The following is a 27318-nucleotide window of genomic DNA, read 5'->3' as shown; positions in this document are numbered from 1 at the left end:
GCCGCAAGGCCCTGTGCAACTCAGAGGTGGGTATGTATTTCATCAGCCTAGTGCTAATGCACTGTCTCTCTTCCCCACCAGCTCACTGGGCATGCACAAGATCTAACGTGCATCCCAGACCCAGCAGCCGCCACAGCCAGGGGACAAAGAAGTCCCTGCTCTGTTGTATGGGCACACTGTCTGTTCATACTTGGCCTGGCATATTGAAGTGCTCTCTTGTACATGGCAGAGATGATATAGACAGGAGAGCTATGTGCCCGTCACCTTGCACCCATCCAAGCAAGATGCAGTATCATCACACAGAATGGAGCCGATCCTGCTTCTTCCCCTTAACGAGCATTCGTACATCTACCCCTTTGTACCAAATAGAAAGGGTCATGTTGGGTATGTAGAAGCCACACTGCAAAACATCTGGAAATTAAATAATTAATATAAAGTGGTTTCCATGCGCTGCTTAGTTTATATTTCAGAAAGAATGATAGAGATATGCAGAATCAACAAAATATTGTTATTTAAAAAAAAAATACCACACAGATGATGTCAAACATATTTTAACTCCACTTGCTGGGGAAAAAAAGGCTACATTTATACAATCAAATAAACTTCTCTTCACTGTGTCATAAATCAACAGTTGTCTTCATAGGTTTACCTACAGTATATTACTGGAAGAGCTAGCCCCAAATGGTTCATATACAAAATGCAATACAGCTTGTATTGTGTAGGTAATATTCAGTACTCAATACAGCTTGTAATGTCTAAAGCCTCGTATACAATGGGCGACTTTCATGTGAAAGAAGCACTTTTCTCATCTGAGCGGCTTGCAGCAAGAAGGGTGCCCAGTGTGGGGCAGTGATGAGTGGTAAGAGCCGCTGTGCGCTCCCGCATCATCGCTGCCAGCCGCCGCTCATCTGCTGGTATTACCAGCAGATGAGCAGCGGAGAGGACGGCTTTCCATAGTGTCCTGCTACCCCAGGGGAAAATTGCTGGGCAAGGGAAAACCACTCAGTGTGTATGCATTGTGTATGTACTGAGCATTTTTCAGCCCAACCATTTTCCCCATCATGGTACACACTGGGCATAATCGCCCAGTGTGTAAAGACCTTAAGTAATATAACCATCATACATTTACAGTTGTAGAAGATTTAGGGAATGGGATGTGATAAATTCAAACAAATCTACAATGTGAAAATGGAATACATTGCGAGGTGTATCAATTATCGCATGAAGGAACAGAGCTTGGGCGAAAGTTCTGTCGCTGGATATTCACTTACTGCTCTGCTCAGGGTATGTTTTCATGGAAATGTGTGACCGTGCATTTGCTGGCTACTGTACCTCTCTCTAACTTTACCTACAGCCAAGACCAGTGATCATAAAGGAAGATGGTCATCTGATCCCTGTGCTCCTCTGTGACCCATGATGCTGTTAAAAAAAAAAAAAGATGCCAGCTCCATAGTCCACTGTATCTGGAGCCACAGCAATGAGCTGGCTGGCTATCCTCACCAGATCACCAAATATCAGCCGTGTGTGTGTGTTTTGCGAATTCTCCACCATGTGTCCTTTAGGGCATTCAAGGGATAATAAAATAATGTGAAAACGGTGTTAAAACATCCCTTTTCAAATTAATTAGTACAAATTATGTTTATAATATGACTGTAGGCGCAAAGGAAATAGGAACTGAATGATAACATATTCACTGCACAGAGCTGAACGCCATCGTAGGGCCTAAGGATTACTCCTGACATAGACCTGACACATAGGCTTCATCACCAAAAGCCAGGGTCACCTACCGTACCGGAATGGTCGAAAACCAGGTCTGCCTTCCAGCCCCCCCAAAAAATGGTCATGCCCTCACAGATCTTCCCAGCCTAAAAATAGGCAAGCCTGACAAAAGCATGTGGACACCCAAACACCATAACATATAGCCCCCTTTTGCTGATGCAGCTTCCAAAGGAACTTTAGAACCTCATGGGAGTGTTGCAATAGAGGATAGGTGATCTGCTCCAGGCTTCACCAGCCCTACTCTGCAAGCTTGTGTGGCCTAAAGCTGTGCAGCTGAGCTGATGTTTGCTCTACACATTTGTATGTATAGCTAAGGGAGACTGGTCTAGCAGAGCAGACATGTGATGAACTGACTGTTTGGAAAGGTGGGATCACATGGCAGCACACTACTGCTGATCTTTGACCAATGAGATTGCATTGCTACATGCTTGGTTTTATAAACATATTCATCAATGGATGTGGGTTAAATGGGAAAACACAAACTAGAAAGTTGCCCAGAAATCCCCTTTTTTCCAGCTAGTGGTAGAAGCAGCTGCCAAGCAAGCACGAGTTGGTCAAATGTCTGCTTAAGTATATTCATTTCTGTCTCCATTTGGGTATAGTATACAGTATATGTAAGTTGATTTTGGATGTTTAAACCAATAATGTTATTTATAATAAATTAACAGTTTTGATACATTTTTTTTTTTAAACTAAAGCCTATATTATAGACCATTTATAATGCTAATAGTAAATACTGCATTTCTCTCCTTTCACAGTACTCGGACCTTGGCACTGAGCACAGGTTCAAGCCAGGTCAGTACTTACCTGCTTTCGGACATGGGTGACTAACCCGGGTTATACAAGGTTTGTCACCGATTACACCAGACCCTGGTCTTCCAGGTTACAATACATGCTTGAAGATGATGGGTGGGATGCTCTAAAAACAGAAATGCGGTAAAACCCTGTTATCGTGTTTTTACCGCATTTCCATATGCTTTAATCACCCTCCGCTGGGTCAGCGATGTGGAGGGAACCGCAGCGATGTGTGAGGGAGCCATCACGGTTCCCTCCCAGCATGCCCTGCGGTCTCAGACCCAGAGCCGCATCACAAAAGGACAGCTCTTATCAGTAGAGCTGTCCTTTTCGTTAATAATCACATATGTTAGACCATATGCGATTATTAAGAATGCAGTACCCGGCAGAAGGGGGCGATGTAGGGTGGCGGATGTTAGAACATCTCACCCGATGTCTTGCAAACCACTAGTCTCTCCACCAATCAGCTCGAGTTGAGTCGCAGACCAAGGACACACAATCCATATTGGTTCTGTTTGTACATCCTCAAGACCTGGTTTTAGCCGAAAATCCAAGGAAAAAACGCAGGTCAAACAGATACGAGGGTATTCAATCCGTGCCAATGATTCGATTCATTTGAATTTACATACAACCTACTACATGTTGGAAAACACTAGGGATGTGCAGGTCCGGACTTACCCGGATCTCAAAACAGGATGTTATTGGCTATCAGCGGTCACATGTTTTGGCTCCAACAATGTGACAGCCAATAACTTCCCGTTTTGAGATCCGTGTAAATCCGAACCTGCACATCCCCAGAAAACACAAGGATTGGCAAATTACTCACCGATCCACACGTTTTAGACAAAAACAGATGGGTCAGTACTAGGTTCTTCTGTGACTCCCCCAGGCTCCTATACTAGCTTTGATACCCTACAGCATGTGGACTTGAGGAATGGTGTCCACATCCTGGAACAGAATATAATCAGCATAAACAGGCTGGCCATACTGCTGCATCTAATGGCTTACTGTGATAGCTGACATGTATATGCCTGATGTATTACATGCAATACAGTTTGAATGAGGTAGACTAAAGCTTGTGCGGATTATTCTGTATATCTTGCGCAATGTTTTTGCTTGGAACTACATTGTCATTTGCATGAAGTTAAAATATGTCAATAGATTCTGATTGGAAAATGTAAATTTGTGACATTTAAAAATATACATCTAATTTAATAACCTAAATCCTGAACCCCACCCATTATGGTTCCCTTCAGACAAATGTGGTCAGCTTTCAAAGTTTACTAAAAATGTGAATTTATACCAAGGGCAATATGTAATAGCCTGCAAGGTGCAAGCTGTTCAGGAATTCCTTCCTGTCAGCCAGTATTTATAAAGCGGCAATTATTTACAAGGCAAAACCGGCCTGGTGTTTTCACGGCTTTGATTGTGAGGACTTGTTCTCTTTGATTACTGAGGACTTGTTCGGGCATCAGGGCTAATGGCATTGCTCTAGGCGAGTCAATTAGCCACAGCAAACTTCCACGGCAAATTAAATACTGCCCATACTGTACTAACTGCTGTATATAATATTTGTTTCCATGTAATAAAAAATTAAAAAAATAAGATTTCTAGTGAAGCAAAATGGTGACTTCCAAAACCAGTGTAAGGAAGGAAAGGTGAAAATTCAGCAGGATTATAGTACATGCCCTGTCTGTATCTGGGGTGTTTTGTAGAATAAAGAAACTGCGTATAACTGTTGAATATAACACGACAGAAGTGAAAGCAATCTCTTTTCTATTCATGTTGCTGGCTTTGTTCTAATGGCAAATTATGCTGGCTCTGAATGCAGACAGATGTAAAACGCTTGGTCTCGCGCACACACTGTACTTTTCTACAGTGATTTTGAAATCCATGACCTTGCTTCATCTATTACATTTTTGATAGATTTTAACAAAAAGAAATCTGTCGGTTTATTTCTAACTTACAAAAAAGAAGGTTCAGTGGGTTTATTGTTAAATAACTTTTCAAATTAATGATCCCAATGGCCATACACTACATGCTGCCATATTGTTCCCTACTTATGTAACTAACCTGATTTTCCATTGTGCATTGTCTAAAACCAACCTAGAAGCTCAACATTGATCCTACAGAAATAAACTTAATTATAAGATACTATTTGCTATTATATGCCTCCGGGAAGCAAGCTGCAGTATGTACAGTATGCTTTATGCGCATGATTCATTCAATTAATTTAAACATATATATATATTATATATATATATTTATTTTTTTCACATTATACCATATTGAAGAGTCCCTTAGATCACATTGGGCTTGATTCAGATGTGGTTGGAGTTACTATCCTGGCTGCTTCCTTGGACAGCTCTGTATGTAAATGCAGCAGGAGGCATCTATTACAAGCAAGTGACTCCTGCTGCAGCAGTGATATGGTCTGCGCCCCAGGATGCAGCATCGGATCACTCACTATTGAGCTGCTTGTGGCACCTCACATTATGATGCACAGTGCACACGTGTCAGAGCCACACTTACATGGTCTGCTCTCTTCAGTCAGGCTCAGACTTATTTTATGTCAAAGCTGCTTCACTCAGACAAACCACTTACATTCAGGCTCATATTCAGAGTGTGCGTGGAGAGCCGGCCCACCCATTACACATACAACACAGTTGGGTAAGGCTTCTCTATTGATGTCAGCTCCCTGATTACTATAGTACCTTACTGTGCGCTGACATTAGCCGTAATGGGAAGTTGGGGACAGCCAGATAGAGAGCGGCAGTGGTGGCTTCGGATTGGCTGCCGGACTGCAAGCTCCGATGGACTCACTTAATACAGTCGGGCTGCCTACCACTCACTGTCCGGCTGTCACCACGCTGAAAGAATTTAACTCCCCTGTGGCAATGAGCATGTAATCCCCCTTGGTAAAATGCATTTCATTTCACTCCCCTGTGGCAACAAGCATGTCACTCTCCCCCGTGGCCACAAGCATTTCACTCCCCCGTGGCCACAAGCATGTTACACCCCCGTGGCCACAAGCATGTCACTCCCCCAAGGCCACAAGCATGTCACTCCCCCAAGGCCACAAGCATGTCACTCCCCCGTGGCCACAAGCATGTCACTCCCCCGTGGCCACAAGCATGTCACTCCCCCGTGGCCACAAGCATGTCACTCCCCCGTGGCGACAAGCATGTCACTCCCCCGTGGCCACAAGCATTTCACTCCCCCGTGGCCACAAGCATTTCACTCCCCCTTGGCCACAAGCATTTCATTTCACTCCCCAGTGGCAACAAGCATTTCACTCCCCTGTGGCAACAAGCATTTCACTCCCCCGTGGCATTGCGTATGAAGCCCCTGGCATGGAGCATGAAGCCCCTTGCAATGACCATGTCCACCCTCGCATTGAGCATGTAGGTAAGGGGCACTTATGTGGCATAATATGTAATAGCCATAATGGTGTGTGATATAAGGGGCACTACAGTGTGTGTGGTATGTGTAATGGGTATCACTGTGCATGTGTCATAATGTGTAATTGGCATCATGATGTGTGGCACAATGTGTAATGAGCATTATGGTGTGCGTAATCTTTGCGCAGTGTGTCTAAGGGGCTCTACAGGCAGGCTGCCCACCACTCTCTGCCCTGCTGTCACCATGCTGAAAGAATGTAATCCACTGGCATCGAGCATGAAGCCCCTTGCATCAAACATGAAGCCTCTGGCCACAAGCATATAACCCAGCATGTAACCCCTGGCAACGAGCATCTAACCCCTGGCAACGAACATGTAGGTAAAGGGCACGCCTGTGGTATAATATGTAATAGCCATTATGGTGTTTGGTAAAATGGGCACTACTGTGTGTGGGCTTTATGGTGTGTGTAATCCTTGCACAGTGGAGTCTAAGGGGCTCTACCTGGCCCAGTGTGTCTAAGGGACTATATGGTACATGGTGAATTGTGGCAGTTTGTAGTACCCGTAGTTCATCCAAACCAAAATGTGGCATAATTGAACATGGTAGTGTCATAATGTGAATTAAGGACAGTATGTGCCATAATTTAAACAGGAGCTACTGTGTGTGGCACAGTGTAAACTTTAAACAAAATAATGTGGCTTAATATGCAATGGAGGGTAGTAGAATTTAGTTGATGACAGTGCACCCATAATGTGAACTAGGGCAACTGAAAACTGGCCTATTGTAAACTGTGGACAGTATAATGTGGCATTATGTGAACTGGGGCACTACGAAATGATAAAATATGAATGGGCATAATATGAACAATGAGTAAACAATGGAGCATACAATGAATATCCACTGCAGGGAGAAGTGTTTCTCTAGAAGCACTAAGATGGGGGCTAATGCAAACTGTTTCTAAGGTACCCACAAATGAAAAATAGAAACATACAGCTCCTATGTGAGTTATATATTCTTCTGCAGATACTTGTGGTTTCATAGCTTTTTAATCTTGAATGGAAGGATACCACACATCAGGGCCTGTACAAGTGGTACACTAGTGCCACCTAGCTTGTAGCCATCACAATACATGGCCGCACACATGGTTTGATCCAGGGAAGAATGTTAAAACCTTAAAGAGAAGATAAACTGAAAAACTGTGGGACCAGGTAATATACATACTAGTCTTGGGAGTTTATTTACTAAAAGCTGGTTTCTATTAAACACAGCCCCCCGGGAAGAAGCAGCTAACCTCATAGGAGGGAGTGGGGTTTGTAGCCATGGAGGTGTCATTGTAGCCCCGCTCTCGCTTTACAATGCTCACATTACAGGCATAGCAAAGTGGGGGCGGGACTAAGATTATGCAATTAAGCATGAAGTGTGTCATCACCCAGACCACTTCTCGGGGTAAAGCGATGCTGAGCAGACAGAGTGGGGATGCTGGTGTGGGGGAATGGGATGCAGGAGACTTGCCTACTTTCTCGGGGGATTGAGGGGGCCACCCCATTTTCATGAGCCTCTGGGAAAGTAGGCAGGCATTATTTACTCAGAATTTAAGTGCTGAATGGCTCCCATTAATCTTAGCATTTATATACAGTTAGTCTTCTTAGAAACTTTACTTATAATGTCTTACAATGTATACAATGGATCCATAGGGGAGAAAAACAAGGGTTATATTGTAACCAGAACAATATAGATAATACAATATGCAACTTTTGCAGTGAACACTACAGCCAGTTTTCCAGCAGCTGCACTTTAAGTCATGCACTAAGGATGAAATCTGACAAGAGTCGTACATCTAATTAGTAGTACAAAATATATTTTCATCTGCAGTAAACATTAGCGCTTTGCCAGAAAGATTGAAGAGAAAATATTGCTCCCACTAGCCTACACAGCAGGTCAATAAATCTGGTTCTAGCTCATTGTAAATGCTGTAGTACTGTGGTTCCCAAACACAGTCTACAAGGCACCCTAACAGTCCAGATTTTAAGGATATCCATGTCTGAGGGCATATGATTAAATTAAACTGACTGAGGTACTACCCTGGACAACGTTATACCCAGCTACCTTTAAAAAGTCACCTCTCCAGGAGAACCTTTTAGTGAAATGACAGAAATGGACAGACTTTTCTATCTTTAAGAACAGTGCAATAACATATGTTGATTCTAATCCTATTAAACCTGGTTATCTATATTTGTAAATTTTTGCAAATACTTAGCAAAGGCATATATTACATTAACTAATTGGGGTTCATTTCCTCCAACATAGTTGTTAGATAAAATGTTTAATACAGCATAAAAATAACAAGGGACACTACTGTGTGGTGTAATAAAAGTCAGGGACACTAAATGTGGTGTAATGTTAATAGCATTGTGTTACTGTACAGTGTAATTTGAATTGGTGGTACCATTGAGTGGCCACACTCCTTCACAGTGAGGCCACACCCCTTTTTCTGTGTACACTGTACTTTCATAAAATATATGTAATGAAGGGGTACCAAAATCTATATTTGCTAGCCAAAAAAATTAAGTTCGAGCCAACCCGGTCTCCTAATCACATAAACTTGTATAAACTGCATGCCTACATACAGTACATACATACATACATACATACATACATTACTAGCACTGTAGCTTTGTTACACAGCAGATGTTGTATTAGTGAGTCAACTAAAAGAGGGTGTTCTTTACATCATTTTTGCAGACAGTGGTCATCTCCCTTCAGGGCTTTATTATGCATACAGTATATAAGCCAACACCATGAACTGCAATTTAAAAAAAAAAAGTATTTATTTGCTTTAGCAACCACCAATTTAAAAGCAAAGTATAGTGTATTTATTCATACGTTATACTTGTATCTACAGTATGTATGGAGATGTAAATTGTTACCAAATGTATGTACATTGTGAAGAGAACACTCAACCCTGGAGATTATCCCTGGCTCTGCATTCCATGGGAATTATACAATTTAACGAAGAGCAATTTATTACCAGATTTGTAACACACTGGTCAGGTCTATAGAGTGCACAATCTTTATTCTTTCATTCAATTCATACTGACAGACTACAAAAACTGCAAAGATAAAATAAATATTAACGGTTAATCCTTGTCCACTGATTCCTAGTATTTACCACATGGCCAAGTGCTAATATCAGGTATCACTGCAGAGAACACATCATTTGCTAATTGTAATAAGATAGCAGGAATTCTCGCAGTACTTCAAGCTCATTTTTGAATATCCTTTTTATTTTACTGAAAGTTCATAATATTTCTTACATAATAAATAACCAAAATGTATATGTTTAATCAAAAAATGCTTTTAAAGTCATGTGGCACAAGTGACATCACTAGTCTCCAAATATAAGCAATGACATGACTACTCCCCAAAGTTTGGATGGCCAGGAGATCTTTATAAGGCCCATTGGGTCCTGGTGGGTACGAGGCAGGCGCCTGGGTTGACTTGTGGAAAATCATCCTCTGCTCTCAATGGTTTAATGCATCCAATAAAAATTCTATAGACGGAATAATAGTTTTCCTAAGCAAATTTATCTGGCCATCTAGGATACAGATGTGCCCTCATACAAAGAGGGATATATTTATTAAAGGTTGAACTTAATCAAATTTGCAGGATTTCAGATTGATTACAATGAATCTTAATCAATGTTGAACTTTCAGTGGCAAAACAGACATTTAAACGAATATATGTATATATATATATATATTTTGAATATATATTTTGAAGTCCGGGGAGTGCCTCTGTACAATCTTTCTGTTTTTGAGTCCACTGTTGTGCCCTCTCTGCAGGCACCCAGGCATTGTATCTACGGTCTTTTAGTTGGAGAGCCGGCCAGACAACACAATATTTATATATATATATATATATATATATATGTGTGGAAAAGAGAAGTGGTGACGTTTTGGTCTGGTCCGTGTTGTACCTGTGGAAGCTCCCGGCTGACTGCTCCGTACCTGATGCGCTCCGTCTGCAACTGATCACTGCCTGCGGTTTTCCATCGGCGCCTGGTCCGGCTGTATTGCTCTGTCCACACGGCAAGCGTGGAACGAGTGGCACTCGAATGTAGCAGTAGTATATCAGGTATGGCCCAGGTGCCATTCAAAGTGCATGAGCACTAAGTACAGTACAGGAGATGATGGCGGCACTCAGAGAACTTCAGGATATGAAACAATAGACAGACACGGAGGTCTACTACAACAACGTTACCGTCTTTATTGGACCGTTGGAGCTTGACAAACTGTGAGTGCTGGTTCTTTTCCTCTCCTGCTAGAGAGGTAAGTGTTGTTATATATCTCCCACTGAACACCCGTTCAGTGAGAGATAGGCAACGGATTTTGCAAAGCGCAATGGAATTTGCTGCACTACATAAGACACTGCTAATAGATAATTAAATAAATAGTTGTCCATAGTCCTATAAGCTTGGCCATGGAGCAAGCACAGTGCTATAACTTACAGGACCGGTCACAAAATGGAGTTAAATGCAACTCTCAAGGGGAGAGGTTTCAAAGCATGCAGGGTGATAAGTACCAACCAATGAGCTCCTGTCATTTTTAAGCACAGCCTGTAGCATAGCAGATAGATACTGACTGGCTTGTACTTCATCTCTTGCCATGGTATACCTCGCTCTCAGACTTGCATGGATATAATATATAGTAGATAAAGGAGTGGCACTCAGAGACTTGAATAGTAGAGTCCCACTCTTCTACTATTAAAGTCTCTGAGTGCCACTCCTTTAGTACATTACAGAGGAATTAACCCCTTATGGTGGAGGCACCAGAGCTAGATACCTGCATTGTCTTCTAAGTCCTGAGTGACGGTTGTTCCCATACCTTTAAAATATATATATATATATATATATATATATATATATATGGCACAAGTGAGCTGAGTGTCTTTTTACTCAAAGTGAGTCTTATCGCAATGCAGTATATGACACTTGTATATCTGTGAGAGTCTGATAACAAAGCATTTGGGGCCTTATTCTGGTCGGTGCGGCCGGAGCCGAATATGCGGCCAGGCCCGTGCGTCCTAAACTCCCACTTTCATACGGATCGCTCACTCCGTCCGAATGCGGTAATCCGCTGACCACACGGAGCACGAGTGAATTTCTTACGGATACACCTCCTCCATCTCTTGGAACCTCCCCCATCATTCGATGGTCGCAGAACATCGAATGCAGGACCGAGTGGTCCGCCAGCTCCCGCAACCTCAGACCACACGGGCATTTCTCCGTGCAAAAGCAGGGATCTGGGCGGGCAGCTGACATCCGGCATTGTCATATGTCCGCCCCCTACACGTGCGTCACGGCCGCATTACCATACGTACGCCCAGCGTTTGCATGGGAACGCCCATGATACGCGGGGTGTAAACATATGGTAATGAGCCCAAACAGCCCTTCACGCCCCTCTCCACCCCCTGTTCGTAGTGTACACATTTCATGCAGAATTTGGCCGTGCGTCCCGTTCGCACATGCGCAGAGACGCCTCTGCACATGGCAGACACAAAACATCGGCGGCACGAACGCACGCGGACATTACCGCACCAACCAGAATAAGGGCCTTCGTGAGGAAGAAGGGATATTTGGCGAGACTGCAGCAATAGTGTATGAGGAAAAAGCTGTATATATAAGCATTTTTTAATATATACTGTAATTAAAGCTAAATTAAATAATGATGAAGAAAACACTTTTGGAATATTTTGGATAACTGATACTCAAATATACCAATGATTTATTTAGATAATAACAATAAACTGGGTATTTGATGTATGAGTGAATGGGCTATAATATACGGATTAGGCATGCACGAGTATGGTGTTATTTGTGATACACACTTTAGAGAACCAATGAAAAAGAACTAGTTGTCTAGATTACTAGATGTAATAGACCAGTGGTTCCCAACCTTTTTTATCTCCCGTACCCCTTGATTAGACTTTTAATTTATGAGTACCCCCTCATCTCAATTTGAAATACAGTATCCACAGTACTTACGAGTGTAGTGGAAGTGAGCAGTATGCGTGTCCTTATATTAAGGAGTAGTGGAGGAGTAGTATGCAGTCAATAATTCTCTGTGTCTGGCCGTTGGCTGTGCACTGTCATCGGGGTTCCCACTAATGCCTGTAGGATTAATGCCTCTGCTTTCTCGACACCTGACATGGGGCAGATGATTGCTGATGTTTGAGGCCAGCGTAGGTACAGTAGCTCCTAGTGGATTGCTGGTCAGGTAAAAGCAAAAGGAGACACTAATTACGCTGCAGACAGAACCAAAAGTGACACAACGTGGTTCGTCTCATGGTAATGGGAGTCTTCTGCCGCCATCAAAAGACTTTTCCTTCTTCCACCATTACCAATGTTATTCTCAAGTACCCCCAACTGGTCTGCAGAGTACCCCCAGGGGTACTAGTACCCCAGGTTGGGAACCACTGTAATAGACCAAAAATTCTGTACATATAGAAGTACAGTAAGCAGAGGATTGAGATCCAAAAAAAGGGAAACCTGGGATGTAAATGATGCTTTCTTCACACACACACATATTAGCCCTGCACTGTTATTATACTCTGCATTTTTGATAAACAAAAATCAGTCAATTGTGTTGGCAGAACAATGTCTACACAAAACAAATCACTGCAAACAGCTGCCTCTGATTGGCACTTGCAGCATGTGATTTGCATGCAATGCGATTTAGCACACCCCCACTATCCACGTCAGCCCAAAGCGCGTCGAGCCCAGCGTGCCCAGCAGTACGTGTCCTCTCGACCTGTTCATACCTTCACTATCCACCTCGGCGTGGAGTTGACTTTATAAAGTGTGGCGAGAGTAGTGAGCCACCGAGCCCGAAGAGTGGCGAGCCCCGCGAGGGGATGCATAAAACGAGCCCGAAGCACGGCTAGCCCCGTGTGGGGACGCGGAATACATGTCAAGTAATATACGTCAAGTAATCCGCTGCGCTCGCCACGCTTCAGGTTCGTTTTCCACGTACCATCGTGGCGCTGGCTGCGCTCGGCACTTTTCGGGCTCGGTGGCTCGCCTCACTTTAGAAAATCAACTCCACGCCGAGTTGGATAGTGAGGGCATGAACAGATCGCGGGGCTCGCAACCTAGGACACTCCACATGTAGTGAATATACAACATCCAGCATAACCTACCAACTACATGGCAGACCATGAAAGGTTACCTCATGTAGTAACCACAATAATGCTAATGTATATGTGTGTGCATGCACATGTACTGTATTTGTGGTACGTATTATAGTACGGTATCTGGACTGATTATAGACTGACTCATGATAGACAGTCATATGGTCGACCACTAATGGTCGACAGTCAAAAGGTCGACAGGGTCAAAAGGTAGACAGTCAAAAGGTTGACAGGGTTTAAAGGTTGACACACAATAGATCGACATGGCCAAAAGGTCGACATGGTCAAAAGGTGGACGAAAAGGGCAGACCTGCAATTTTTGTACAAAATTTTCAGCCGACATGTGTCGACAGGCGATATTTCATGCCCTACATCCACTAGGGCGTGGATGTAGAATAAAATAGTGTGCCGAGCGCAGCGAGCCATGCGAGGGGACGCAATACACTTAGGGGGGTATTCAATCTTCTGGTCACGGCAGACGAGCTTGCTCGCCTGCCGTGACCCAGTCCCGTTCTCGGTCAGCTCGACCGAGAACATGCAGGCGGGATTCAATGTCCCGCCTGCAGTGGGACGAGAAGGGGGCGTGGCCGCGAGTTGCGGCCGGGAAGTGACGAGCTGCAGCCGGCAGCTCGTCACTTCCCGGCTGTTCTCGGCAGAACGAGCCCGACAGCTAGAGATGTCGGGCTCGTTCTGCCAGGAAACCCTGTTCAATGCTGTCGGGGAAGACAGCATTGAATAGGGCCCGTCGAGCATCTCCCCCACGGGAGATGCTCGACGGCGATTGAATATCCCCCTGTGACAGTGTCCATGTTGACCTATGTCGACAGACACCCTAAAAACATTAAAAACTCATGTCGACTTTTTCCATGTCAACCTTTTGACCATGTTGACCTTTAGACCCTGTCGACCTTTAGTGGTCGACGATATGACTGTCTATGATGAGTCTGTCTATGTTTTATACCATAACCTATAGTACAGGGGCATATTTAATAAATGAGTGATATACTTCTTATCACTCATTGTCATTACTAATCTAATCTAAAATGGTGATCCAACAAATCAGCTCCGGTCATGCGTTTGAAAAATGACAGGTGCTGAGTGGGTGGCGCAACATTTAAAATTAGAAATGAGTGAAAAAAAGAATATCTCTTATTATTATATTTAATATAGATTTAATGCCACTTACACCATACACTCCACTGCAGGAGGGACCGCTGTAAGTTATAATAGCCACTATAGATAGAATGCTTATAGTTACAATTATTTTCCCTTACATTATCATTATTATTGCATTATTTTAGCCCAGTCATCTCAAAGAGGACCTGCTATTCCCAGCGTGATCTTGTGCATCCTGCCCGCTTACCTAGGAAGTCTTCTACAACCTCCGGGAGAGTAGGGGAGTATGGGTAGAAATGATTATTTAATGTGTATAAAGGGGGCACAGCAAGACCTTTATATGTAAATTTGCAGTTTAGCTATGATGATTGCAAAATGTTCATACAAAATTAAGTGAATGGTGATTAGCATACAGTAAGTATTATAATCTAATACTAATTGTGTATGATATAGTATGGCATAATGTATGAAAAGGCTGAGTTTAAAATCAGCCTAGAAATATACTGTAGCTATTGCAGACACATGGATGAATGGATGAGTAGGTAAACTTGCAGTCAAAATTATAGTTCTTGTGTATGTGATACACATACCAGTGTTCCCGCTGGCTTCCCCGTGAGGCTGTTTTAGCGGGGCGCTGCGCCCTGCCCGATTTTTAAAGGGAAAAATGCCTACTGCCCCTCTAGTGGGCGCCCCGGTAAAACAGCCTCACGGGGAAGTCCAGTGCCGCCGTAGACGGCGATGCCCAGCACTTCACCAGCAGCAAAACGACTTCGGAGGGGTCAGGCCCACCCCCTTTGGTGTTGGCGGTGGCCGGGCCCGCCCCCTTTGATGACAGCGGTGGCCTGGCCTGCCGCCTTTGATGACGTTGCGGCCCGGGTACGCCCCTCTTGTGACATCAGTGGCCCGGGACCGCCCCCAGTTGAGACGTCGGTGGGCCCGGTCCGCCCCCCTACCCGCTCTAAATGCTAGAGTGAACACTACATGCTTTCAGTTAAACAGTGTGTATGTGACACACAGACACACCCTTGTTTCCCCTCAACTTCCTGGACTCATACCTATCTCAGGCAACTCTAAAAGATAGAGGAGAATCGCATTGCAGCTGCCCTCCCTACATTATTACAGCTACAGTGTTCAGGATATATATATATATATATATATATATATATATATATATATATATATATATATATAAAAAGTAATGCAACAAACAGCTAAACCTCATGAATACATTCTTATTTGCTGTTTGTGCTTCCTATTTGGTCCATTTTGCAAATAACGGAAAAGGTTACGCCTAACGCTAAAAAGTCACACAGATCTCTAGCGTTATGTATAACGCCACTAGCATTGCATATGGATACATCTGCAGATAATTATGACACCCATCATTTCCTAAAAAATATATTTTTAACTTTCCACAACTATCATCATTTTCTGTAGTAAAGTGTAACAATTCAGTGCATTTAGAAAGGAATTATATTTGCTTTTGTAGAATTTTTGAATATCAGAGATAAATACATCACTACCAAAATGATTAAATATAAAAATAAAAAACTGTCCTCAGGGCAGAAAATCTGTACAGAGCTGGTCGGAATATTTTATACATCCCTGACTAAATTCCTTTATAAAGAAAACATTCACTTTCAGCTGAATGGTCACAAAGTTTTGTTTAATACGATTATTTTTACTCCAATTAAGGAATTACCTTGGTAAAATGGACATGCTGTAGGAAATGGGTTTTATAAACACTATAGCAGTATTCTGAATTTGGCAATATCTATCTACATTCATACAGGATTCCTAATGTTCCAGCACCCACCAGTCTAAGCACAAGTATTTACATTTCCAGAAGTGACTACATTTTATTTCCTTTCTTAACAAAGAAACATAGAAACATAGAATTTGACAATAGATAAGAACCATTTGGCCCACCAAGTCTGTCCTAAACAAATGTACGTACACTTTCACACCAGAGGTAATAGTTTGTCTATTGCCAATTAATCTACCAGTATATTAGAGTGTACCAGTATATTTTTAGAGTGTGGTAGGAAACCAGAGTACCTGGAGGAAACCTACACAAGCACAGAGAGAATATACAAACTTCACAGTTAGGGTAAGGTGGGGCTATAATCCATAACCTCAGTGTTGTGAGACAATATTGCTAACCATTACATAACCTGTAATTCCATGCATATTTAACAAAACAAATCTTATAAAAAAAAAAAAGGTACCTACCTCTACTGTGGGTGCTTAATAGGATAGGTACAGCTAACAGACATAGGCACAGAAAATCATGATTCATTTGCATTGAATAAGAAAATAAGGGCACAGAGTGCAGCACCTACTCAGGGCCATTTACGGTTTCATCTGTACTACTACTAAGCAAATATTTATCCCAACTGACCCGAAACTGGGGAATCACACGATAATCTATGCAGCAATATCTCTTACAGTCCAAGCTCAAAACCAGCGTGAAGAAGATGTGCAGAAAGAAAGAAAAAGTTTACCCAAAGAAGTAAATTTTTTATTTAAAAAGTAAAAAATATTGCAGCTTGTGATTCCCCCTCCTGTTTACACCCCATTCATTGTTATGTGAAATACAGAGCTGGTACGGTACAAAAATACTGTAGTTGCATGTAGCAGGGCAATTCTACTAAATAGGAAAGGAGGCATTTTTATCACTATGGGGGCATGTCTAGCGAATTGTGAGCTGCTGTTCATGACCCCAGTCTTTATGTCTCCCTTAAAAACATGGCAAGATCCCAGAAAGGGTGAGAGGGTCCCCCTTAATTGTGCGTGCTGCTGGTACTGATATCAGAGCACAGCATAATTCAACTGCGTCTCTGAATTCGCTACTTAACAGCCGCTGCCAGCACCGCCCGCCGAGGTGCTGCTGAAGTCACTATCAGTCTCTTGTGGGATTTCACAGTCACTGCCGCTGGGATTTCTGTGACGTTCAGGAGCTAAGAGTGAGGTGCCATTTCACTCAGTCTCAGATACTTCCTCAGTGGCGCCGGCAGTGTGTGACTGGCTGCCAGCGGGCACCTGACATTTCAGTTATTGTGAATTATTCATAAACAGCAACACTGTATACTATTTTTCATTAGGTAACAAACTTTATTTAACTACTAATATTTTGTGAACTACCTTTCCTAATCTTATATTGTCTGTCCATTTTTTTGTATATGTCCTTTCATTTCAACAAATGTATTGAGTCCCATTTTCTTCTCATGTTTGGTAATCTATTACTTATGTTATTTGCATTTTCTTAGAATGAGCGCACCAAAGATTCATTGGTGCATACCAAGAAAATACTTATAATATAAGTAATGGATTAATAGATTTATTGTGGTATTCTTTATATAATGCAAGATATTTGGAACATTATGGTACATCTGGTAAAGTGTGATTTGCTTTTTGGTTTTAAAAAAAAATACTATGTCTCCTTTCTGAAGGAATTGAACACAATCACAATGCTGAATGATAAATTATAGAATTACTTTATTTTTACAACAACATTATATTATATATGGGACAGCCCCCCCCAAAAATGGAACTGTCCAGCAAAAAATCCGGACAGTGGTGAGGAATGGCCATGCCCAAATATCAACTGCAGAAGATACAGCATTAATAAAACCAAGAAATGTCAATATATTTAAACAATTTTTTTTTTTAGAGGAACTTATTTATAGGTTTAAAATTCTATATCAACTTTTGTATTATGTATTATTTTAATTGCTTTATTTTTTTCAGTTTCATTTATCATGCACAAATCAGAAAAGCTAGGCCAATATCACTGAGCAGTTGAGTATCACTTAGTTACTCCAGCAATAGTTTCTAAAAAAAATCTTATGCTGGGGTCATACATGGTCATATAAAATGCCTTATCAGACCTACAGACATTTTATTAGGAAGCCTGACACCTAGCAGATATCATGGGCATACACTGCGAGATATCTCACAGTGCATGGCCACACCTTATCTGTGCTCCTTCCCTGCCTGATGCGCCCAACTTTCAACATAAAAATATTGCATTGAACGGAAGTGCGGAATGATTCGGCATACTCGAGATTTATACAGTATGATTTTCTGGGCAATCCCATGATATTAAGCAGATTCAGAAAAAGTGCATTTTGTATCACTGTGACAGACTTAATAGTAAAAAGACATTAATATTTTATTGTCATTTAATTTATTTATATTAACCGTTTGCCTTATTTTTGGTTTTGTAGCAAGACGATACTTGCAAGTCCATGTAAATTTGTATTCAGGTGTGGAAAATATTGCTACTATTAAAAAAGACTGTTACAAGATCATGCCCTCAGACTCTTTCTCAGGTTGGATAACCGTATTTATTAAGTGCTTAGTTAGGTTTGTTAGTAAAACTGATGATTATTATTGCACTGATAGAACAGATTCCCTCCTGGTGAGGATTCAATACACAACCAGTATAATGGTGCACACTGGTGCAGGAAGTGCATGATCTACTGTTTAAGAGATGAAAAACTAGTAAATGATCTAACAATCTCCTTATGTCCCCATTTTTGTTACTGACTTACTGTAGTAAATGATGGATTAAAGAATGTAAGAGAACATAAAGCCCTACAAGGAATACGGTGTTCCAACTATACTGTACTAAACTGCAGACAAATAAATTGCTTATTGTTGCCTAATTTATTTTTCCCACTTTGACATGTTCTGTCATCCCTATCAGGAAAATCGTTCCAATTAAAACAGTGAATCAGACGGGAATATGTATTTTCCATGAGCCCACAGCAAACGAACATAATTGGTGTAAATTAAGTTAGTTGTTAAATGTGCTCTTGAGCAAGCAGAAGTCTCCACAGCAGAATACAAAGTTGGCTCCCTGACTTTTTAACTATTCAGTATCTCAGGAACATAGGTGGGGAATCCAGCAATTCTTTATTCAAAGCAATTTCACAGTATAAACATACGTAAGCAGCGGTTAGAGAAAAGAATCGGCAAAATCCTTTCCATGGTTTGCACCTCCACAGAAAAACTAAAACAATACATACATTTAAAAAACTGTTTAACCACAGATATCACAAATCCACAAGAGCGCCTGAAGTTGTGATGCCTAGGCCTGACCTTCCCGGCACTGTATGGGAAGAGAAGGCTTCTTTCACCTTTTGCACACCCTCTGCAAGTGCTGGAAGGAGCACCACCAGTCCATTTCATGACATTGTCATTGAGGATGTCAATGTAGAAGTACACAAGGATGAGGAGGATATTGGTGTATCTGGCACTGAGGAGGAAGTGGTCAATGTGGCTTCTGATGTGGTTTGTTAGAATCAGGCACCAAGGGAGACAGTTGGTCTCTTCGGTCTGGAATTATTTTTATCTAAATCCGGACAACAACTGTCGCACCACATCTAGTCTTTGTAAAAGCGTAATTAGTAGGGGTAAGGATGCAAACCACCTACATACATGTCACCTGCAGTGCATTCAACATAAGCCATTGTCAAGTTCAGAAACTTTGGCTAAGAGTGTAAGCATTCCAGTGACCCCCTAAATCACTGTTTCTTGTTGAAGTCAAGCACCTACAATCCACACCACCATCTCCCTCATCGTCAATTTCCTCCTGGATCGGGATCAGTAGTAGTCCTGCAGGCCATGTCACTGTACATTACCTAATTTGTCCCCCCTCCATTGTGTACTCTGAAATACTTTTCAGTGCAGCCAGCAACCTGTCAGCGATCGGCATAGGAAGTTGCTTCCACAAAATGTAGAGAAGATGATGCTCCTCAAAATTAATTGTAAATTCCTCCAGGAAGAACAGCAATTGCCTCCAGAAAGTACAGAGGGACCTGTGATGGTGGATCACAGCTGGGACGAATCAATACTGTGAGGATTAGGATGTACACACTGAAGAGGGTGAGGAATCAAAGGATGAGGTGGACATCTTGCCTCTGTAGAGCCAGTTTGTGCAAGGAGAGATAGATCAATTGCTTCTTTTTTGTAATGGGTCAAACAAGCCAATCATATCAGCCACAGTCGTGTGGCAGACCCGGTAATAAAATTATTGTTTTTTTTAATGTGTGCATGTCCTATTTATACAACATATGGGTGGGTGGAAGGGAGGGCCCAAGGACAATTCAAAATTTGCACCTCTTTTCTTTGCATTATGTGCTCTTTGGGGCCTAGTTTTTAAAACAGGTATCCGGTCTGCCACTGCAGTGCCACAAGTTTGTGCTGCCCACTTGTGTCACTTAGCTTAGTCATTCAGCGACATTGGTGCAACCTTTTGGCCTAAAAACAATATTGTGAGCTGTGATGTCCAGAATAGACTAGAAATTAGTGGAAATAAATTTAAATTGAGGTTAATATTACTGTAGGAACAAAAAAAAGACCCCTAAAGTCTGTGATTTTAGCTTTTTATATAATAAAAAAAAAAATACAGATACAAAACCCGTAAGGGTGGTTTTGGCAAAACTAATCCAGATCCAGAACACGAAGGGAGATCCAGATCCAAAACCAAAATACGAAGTGTGTCCAGTGCACATCTCTACCAACAACCTTTAGTGATGATGGCAGCCGGGCCCGCCCCTTTTCTTGAGGATGGCGGCCGGGCCCGCCCCTTTTCGGTCCCGAGCACACCCCTTTTGTGATATTGGCGGCCTGGGACCGCCCAGAACAGTGACGTGGGCAGGCCCGTTCTGCCCCCTTGACGCTGCCCCCATGCAGCGGTGCCCTGCCCGCCCCTGTTCCTAGTAGGAATACTATTATAACTTTTATTTGATTATTGTAAATTGTATTGTAAACTAAAATATAAATCCATATCCTACACATACTGTACAGAAAAAAAAATCAAAATATATAAAATAAGAGATGGGATGGTATATTAAACAATATTGTCCAGTATCATTCTCTTGGCCAATACAGTTGTCCATCACTTACAGCAAATAACCATCAATAATAAAAAGTGTCACATTTAAGGCTAGACTGTGAACCTACTTTTAAACTTGTACTAAGGTATACTTCATATGGATATCTGGGGTTAGATTACCAATGGAGTGGATGGAGCTACAACTCCAGGCCTTCACATAAAGGCCAATGACCGCATGATAATGATGACCAGCCACCACCACAGTGGGCCATAAATCAAAATATTAAAATTGTACTTTAATTTAACCTCACAAAAATGCAATTTTAGAACATGGTCATTTCATTTGCGAACACATAATATCTGAAAAAAATGGGAATTACATGACACATGCTTTGTACTTACCAGTCTCTGTATTCTTGGCATCACTGTGAATATGTAATTTATGAGGCTTGTCTACCACCATTTTCAAAACGCTGTAAGACAAACAGTAAATACTGGCTTTAGTTTTTTGTAAATATAGCTAGTTTAAAACAAGCATTTCTGTATGAAGAACAGTGCAAATAAAGATGCCCTAAGAGACATTTGGCCTGTTTCAGAGTTGGACACAAGTCTGTTTTGCTGTGGGATCTTGGCATTTTTCACACTGTACATATTGACCGAATTGCATTCTATTCAGATATAAATCAGACACAAAGACCAATCTGATTTCAGACTGATCACTTGTACATCTGCACGTATAGTGATGGGAACATCCACTAATCTTCTCACCCTCTCCTTCTCCTCCCTGTTTCATCCACTCCCTTGACTTGTCTTTACCCACTGGTGTGATAAATCTGACTTCTCCAATTCTCCTTATGCCCTGTCTGACCACCATCTACTCTCTTTCCCCATCATCTACTCCTCTCCACATCAAGACAACCCCACACCAAACTCAATCTTTTGTTTCTCAACCCCACTATCCTATCCTCTCAATTCTCCTCTATCCACCATGGCATGCACCAACCAGATAATCTCATTCTATAATCCCACCCTCACATACACATTTGATTCTGTTGATCTCATCTCCATAGTTCTAAACCCCAACCCCTCTAAACTGACCTGATTCCTGCAAAAATGGACTATGCACTGCTGAGCGACTATGGAGGAAATCTCTTGCTGGTGGAGATCCTCAATTTCAGGTTTACTTTTTCGTACTACAGCTCTCCCCTCTCCTTCACCAAACAAACCTTTTTCCAATTGCTCATCTCTTCTCAGTCCTCCAGTCCCTGCCACCTCTTTCATACTTTCGACACTCTCCTTTGCTCCCCGTTTTCCCCTCTAAATCCTCCCTTACTGCCACTGACCTTGCCTAATTTTTTCTCCTCCAAAATTAAGGCAGTCCAACATGAAATCTCCTGTCTCCCCTTGGCAGCTTTGCCAGCCCCCCATCCTCTGTCCAGCTTTGCTACCGTGTGCTACTTCCACACAACCACAGAAAAGGAAGTCCACTCCCTCATCTTATCCTCCATCTGCCTTCGTGACTACTTACTCTGCCTCCTCCTCCGCTCCCTCTCCCTCAATACTTGCTATCATTTTGTGTATTCTTTCACCGATCACTCTCTACCAGCATCATTCCCTCACCATTCAGTGGCTTCGTCTCAGGATGTATTGTGTGAAGACCAAGGGCCTGATTCAGACCTGTTCGTTAGGCTGCATAGGTTCGCAGCCTAGAAAACAGGTAAATGCCACCTGCCACCAGGCCGAATGTCCAACCCACAGCACCCAAATTTCCTCACTGTCCTAACACATCCCCTCACTTGTAGTGGAACAGGAGAGAAATTATTCGATGGTCGCGCACCATCAAATTATTTATTTCTCTCCCGGTAAGTTTGCCATTCACTAGAGTTGGAGGCCTAACCCAAACCCTGAAAAACAGCCCCATACCATTATCCCTCTTCTATCAAACTTCACAGTTGGCATAATGCAATCAGACGCTCCCCAGATGCTAGGATTGACTGCCTAACAGAGAAGCATGATTCATCACTCCACAGAACAGTCCAGCATCAGTACACTACTCTATCCGATGTTTTTTCAATGGACTTGGTGATGTGAAGCTTGCATTCAGCTGCTTGGCCATTGAAACTCATTCAATTAAGTTCCTGCCACACACCTTTTGTGGTTACATTATTGCAAGTGAAATTGTGGAACTCTTCACTTTTGGTGACTTTTATGCACCATGTGCCCTAGCAGTCCTTGACCCCACTCTGTGATTTTACGTGGTTTTAAGGTTTATGATGGAGTTTCTTTTGCTGCAAAATGCTTCTGCTTTCTAATAAAGGAGCAGATGTATGAAACAGCGTTATGTGCATTAGCTGCAATAAAGCTGGTTAAATGTTATTAATTTCATTCTGGATAAATGTACTAATCATATGATTCCGATATTTGTCTGGGCAATAGTGTGCCCCTGTCACTTACCGCTGCGTCGGTTCCAGTGCTGCTCCTTTCTCTTTGCCAGCTCTGGCCTGGCAGTGTTTGTTTGTATGTTTTTGTTTTTTTCATTCAATAAAGCTTTATTAATAAACACTGAGGCAGTGGTCGCTGGAAGTGGCTCAGACAGTGTCTAGACTTTGGCGCAGTGGCTGCTGGGATTTACACTTACTTAAGCGGGACACAATCTTTACAAAAGTCAAGCCACGTTCATACATCTGTCCCAACAACATTTAGAGTTGACTGTGGAATATCCAGCTGGGATGAAATTTCATGAACTGTCCTAGTGCAAAGGTGGGATCCCCACAGTCACAACAAGTCACTGAGCTCTTCACAAAGATGCATTTTGTATCACAAATGTTTGCAAATGGAGAATACATGACTAGGTGCCTGATTACACCTGAATTCAATAATGAACAGGTATGGCCAAATACTTTGTCCATATAGTGTATCTCCAATATATCTTGCTTTTACCCCCCCCAAAAGGTGAGAAAATCTCCCGCTTTCTGTTCATAGCCCCCGCTCTCCCCTTAGCCGCAAATCGTGGGTCCGCGGTGAGGGAGCGGGGCTTAAATGATGCGATTGCTGCATTTCGCAGGGCCAAGTGATGTCAGCCTTGCCCCCGACCCCCTGAAGTGTTGCCTCTCTGGACTTTGGGTATGCCTGCCTTAGTACATGCTGCATCATGCAATGCTGCATGGTGCGCTGGGATGCGACTGTTTGCAGCCGGTGAGTGCCATAATAATTCCTAATGGAATTAATGGAGCAAGTGCAAGCTGCGAATAGTCCAAGCCTGGCACACCATGCTGCATCACAGCAAAGAGGAGCATGGCTACATCGGTAGGCACCTTAGCCTTCAATGAAAGATCATCTGTTTGCTTTGTCATCTCAAGACAAGAGCATGCAATGCTATTTGTGTAATACAGGCAGTTATCTGTGTAACTGCAGAGATCAAGCTCCCACCTTATAGCTGTCAGGCCTTGCTGTTATTGCCCCATTATTATAAATGTCTTCTGCCTTTTCTGTTCTCTATAAACTCACAATTGGATCTTATAGTACAGAACAGACAGAAATGATTATGGAAATAAATCACTGGCATTTTGTTGTTATTTTGAGGAAAAACCCTGCAGACTGTTGTGATTTCATTTTACAAAATGTTGCTTGTTCTATAGCGCTGGACATTGCCAAGTCTGATCACTACATTAATAGTATTCTTTTAACAACATTTATTTTATCCATCAGAGCATAACTATACAAAATTAGATGCTATTATACATATTAATACTATTGTTTACAATTAATACTTTTTACGTCCAGGGGTTTATGCCAAAATAACAACTTCAGGACGTCCCAATTTTTTTCAGATTGTTTCCATTTTTCCTCCACTCTGCTATATGCAATACTTATTATATAGGGAGGAAAGAAAAGTCTCTTGACATTACACGGAAATATAGTTTGCGGATATATATATATATATCTCTCTCTCATATATATATATATATATATATATATATATATATATAGATATATCTATATCTATATATATATATATCTATATATAATTTTTTTAGACTCAAATGCGAGAAAGAATATAAATTTTGGTTTATTTTTTAAAGGACTTTTAAGTGTTTCACACCACCTATACTAATCCATACAGTATATTATAGCAAGCACAACAACATGCATACAGAACATCTTCTGCAGCTAGCCATACTCAATACAGTTTGTGGCAGAATGAGACATATTTTCACTTAATAGTAAGATCTGTGCCCAAAATGTAGCCCACACAGGACAATCATGTGTGAATGAGTCATTCATTTCATTGATGATGATGATATTCATAAACATGTGACCAATCGTTCCACAAACACATTCCACTTTCATACATGCAAAGCAAAGTCTGCCAAGAGGAGTTCTATAAACCTGATTGCTGCTTTGCTGTGCAGCGATAATGAGCAACACTCTCATGTAGGTGAATCTATCATATAGTACACAGTACATATAGATTTTATTTAAACTTGTATAGGCTATCTAGTCTGTATATTTTTTTATTTTCATTTGAAGCCCTTGAATAAATCTTGTATTATTTATATTACTATTCTTATATTATCAATACACATCCATGCCAGAAAAGAATATTGAATACAAGAACTTTCTATTTTACTCAAGACTTTTGCACTGTTAGACTGTATTAAGAATAGGCAAAATGAAGGATTAAATTAGATATTGAAGGCTTAGGCTGGGTGCACACATGAATGATCTTAGCACAGTTTGTCACTGTCAGACAATTTTCAACGACATATTGTGCAGATCGTACAGTGCGTATGGCTAATTGCACACTCCTGCAGGTCATACGGTACATAGTATTTTTTGATTGGCCATGCTGCATGGTCAACTAGAAGTAATACTAGAAGTATTAAACCTTAGAAAGAGATAAATGTAAGGGTAATAAAAAATTATAAATGTCCAGCCAATCGGCTCTTAACTGCCATGCCATGTGTTTGAAAATGACAATTAGGAGCTGATTGGCTGGACAATTATCACCCTCACATTTATCTCTTTCTAAGATATACATCTGCCCTTGTGTATGATGCCATGCTGGCCAAATCTACAGTGTGCGCGCAAGGCATGATAAATTGTCCTGTCAGCTGTCAGATTGTCTGGAAACACATCCTGATATGTAACCGGCCTTAGGGTTGGCCATGACCATTGATTGTTATGAACCATATATGGAGTAATGACAATATTTGGTAGTGTTTCCATCTATGGCAGATAACCAATGTTAATTGGGCATTTAGGGGTGACAACAATGTGAGTGCTTGGCACCACTGTATATTGCGTGCATGTCATGGGCATGTATTTCTAACAGATCTCTAGCCCCTTGCATGGGACTGGTGCCACTGCAGACTCTAATGATGACAACTGTGGCATTTTGCGGAAAATCATTGGCGCGGTACCAGCTCACACTTGTAAATGCACAAACCCATGCAATAGTCATAGGGGTTCTCACGTTAGTATAAATGTGTATTAGTATAAATGTATTAGTATAAATGTGGCTTCCACAGCTGCCTACAACTCAATCGCCTGCATTCTTATTCTCTATAGCAATGAAATTCAGATAAAACTTATTACAGAGCAATACACCTGCTGGAGTTATTCAATGACCGTCCATTCTGCCACAGAATGAAATCACTATGTTTCATTTGTAGGCAGTGGGTACGGCAACACTGATATTAAAGTGAGGGGGATCTCAGCCAATTACCCTAATTGCACAACCAAAGGTGTAAGTGGTAATGTAAAAGGTGACAACAACTAAGGCTTCCAGTTTGTTTACTGTGATATGACACAATACAGTTTGTTAAGAAAGTTATTTAAAAAGGGAAATTGAGGACACTTGTTGGGAGGAGATGAATTTTGAAATATGTTCTGCAAAATATTTGCTTCATTATGCGTGTTTGTCCGGCAGATTGTCCTCCCAGCCATGCTCCAATTACATCACATCACAACAACAAGGTAATGCCATGCAAGTAAAAAATACAATATTACTGCAATTCTGAAAAAAATATGAGTGCAATTCTGAAAAACACAGTATTAGTGCAATTCTGAATTATTGGAGGATAGTGAGGTAACCAGAAATGAAATGGACTTGCATTCAGAATGTGCAAACTGGAAATAGCTATCGCATTCATAACCAAATCAGGGCCAGGCCTGAACAGCTGGGTCTTTAT

The 27318-nt window shown here is 41.7% G+C and overlaps 1 protein-coding gene across 3 annotated transcripts in view; it reads right to left on the bottom strand.

Moving 5' to 3' along the window:
• Positions 1 to 27318, bottom strand: part of ATXN1 (ataxin 1) — a 309499-nt gene that overhangs the window by 126404 nt on the left and 155777 nt on the right. For all 3 annotated transcript variants that reach the window (XM_083187879.1, XM_083187877.1, XM_083187878.1), the window contains exon 3: positions 21527 to 21597. The gene's annotated coding sequence lies outside the window, so the exon portion shown is untranslated. The remainder of the gene's footprint in view (positions 1 to 21526; positions 21598 to 27318) is intronic.

This window comes from Crinia signifera, chromosome 5 (genome assembly GCF_055691185.1).
Source record: "Crinia signifera chromosome 5, ASM5569118v1, whole genome shotgun sequence".
Taxonomy (NCBI): domain Eukaryota; kingdom Metazoa; phylum Chordata; class Amphibia; order Anura; family Myobatrachidae; genus Crinia; species Crinia signifera.
The sequence above is the reverse complement of the archived record's forward strand: the minus strand, read 5'-3'. Positions and strand labels throughout refer to the sequence as shown.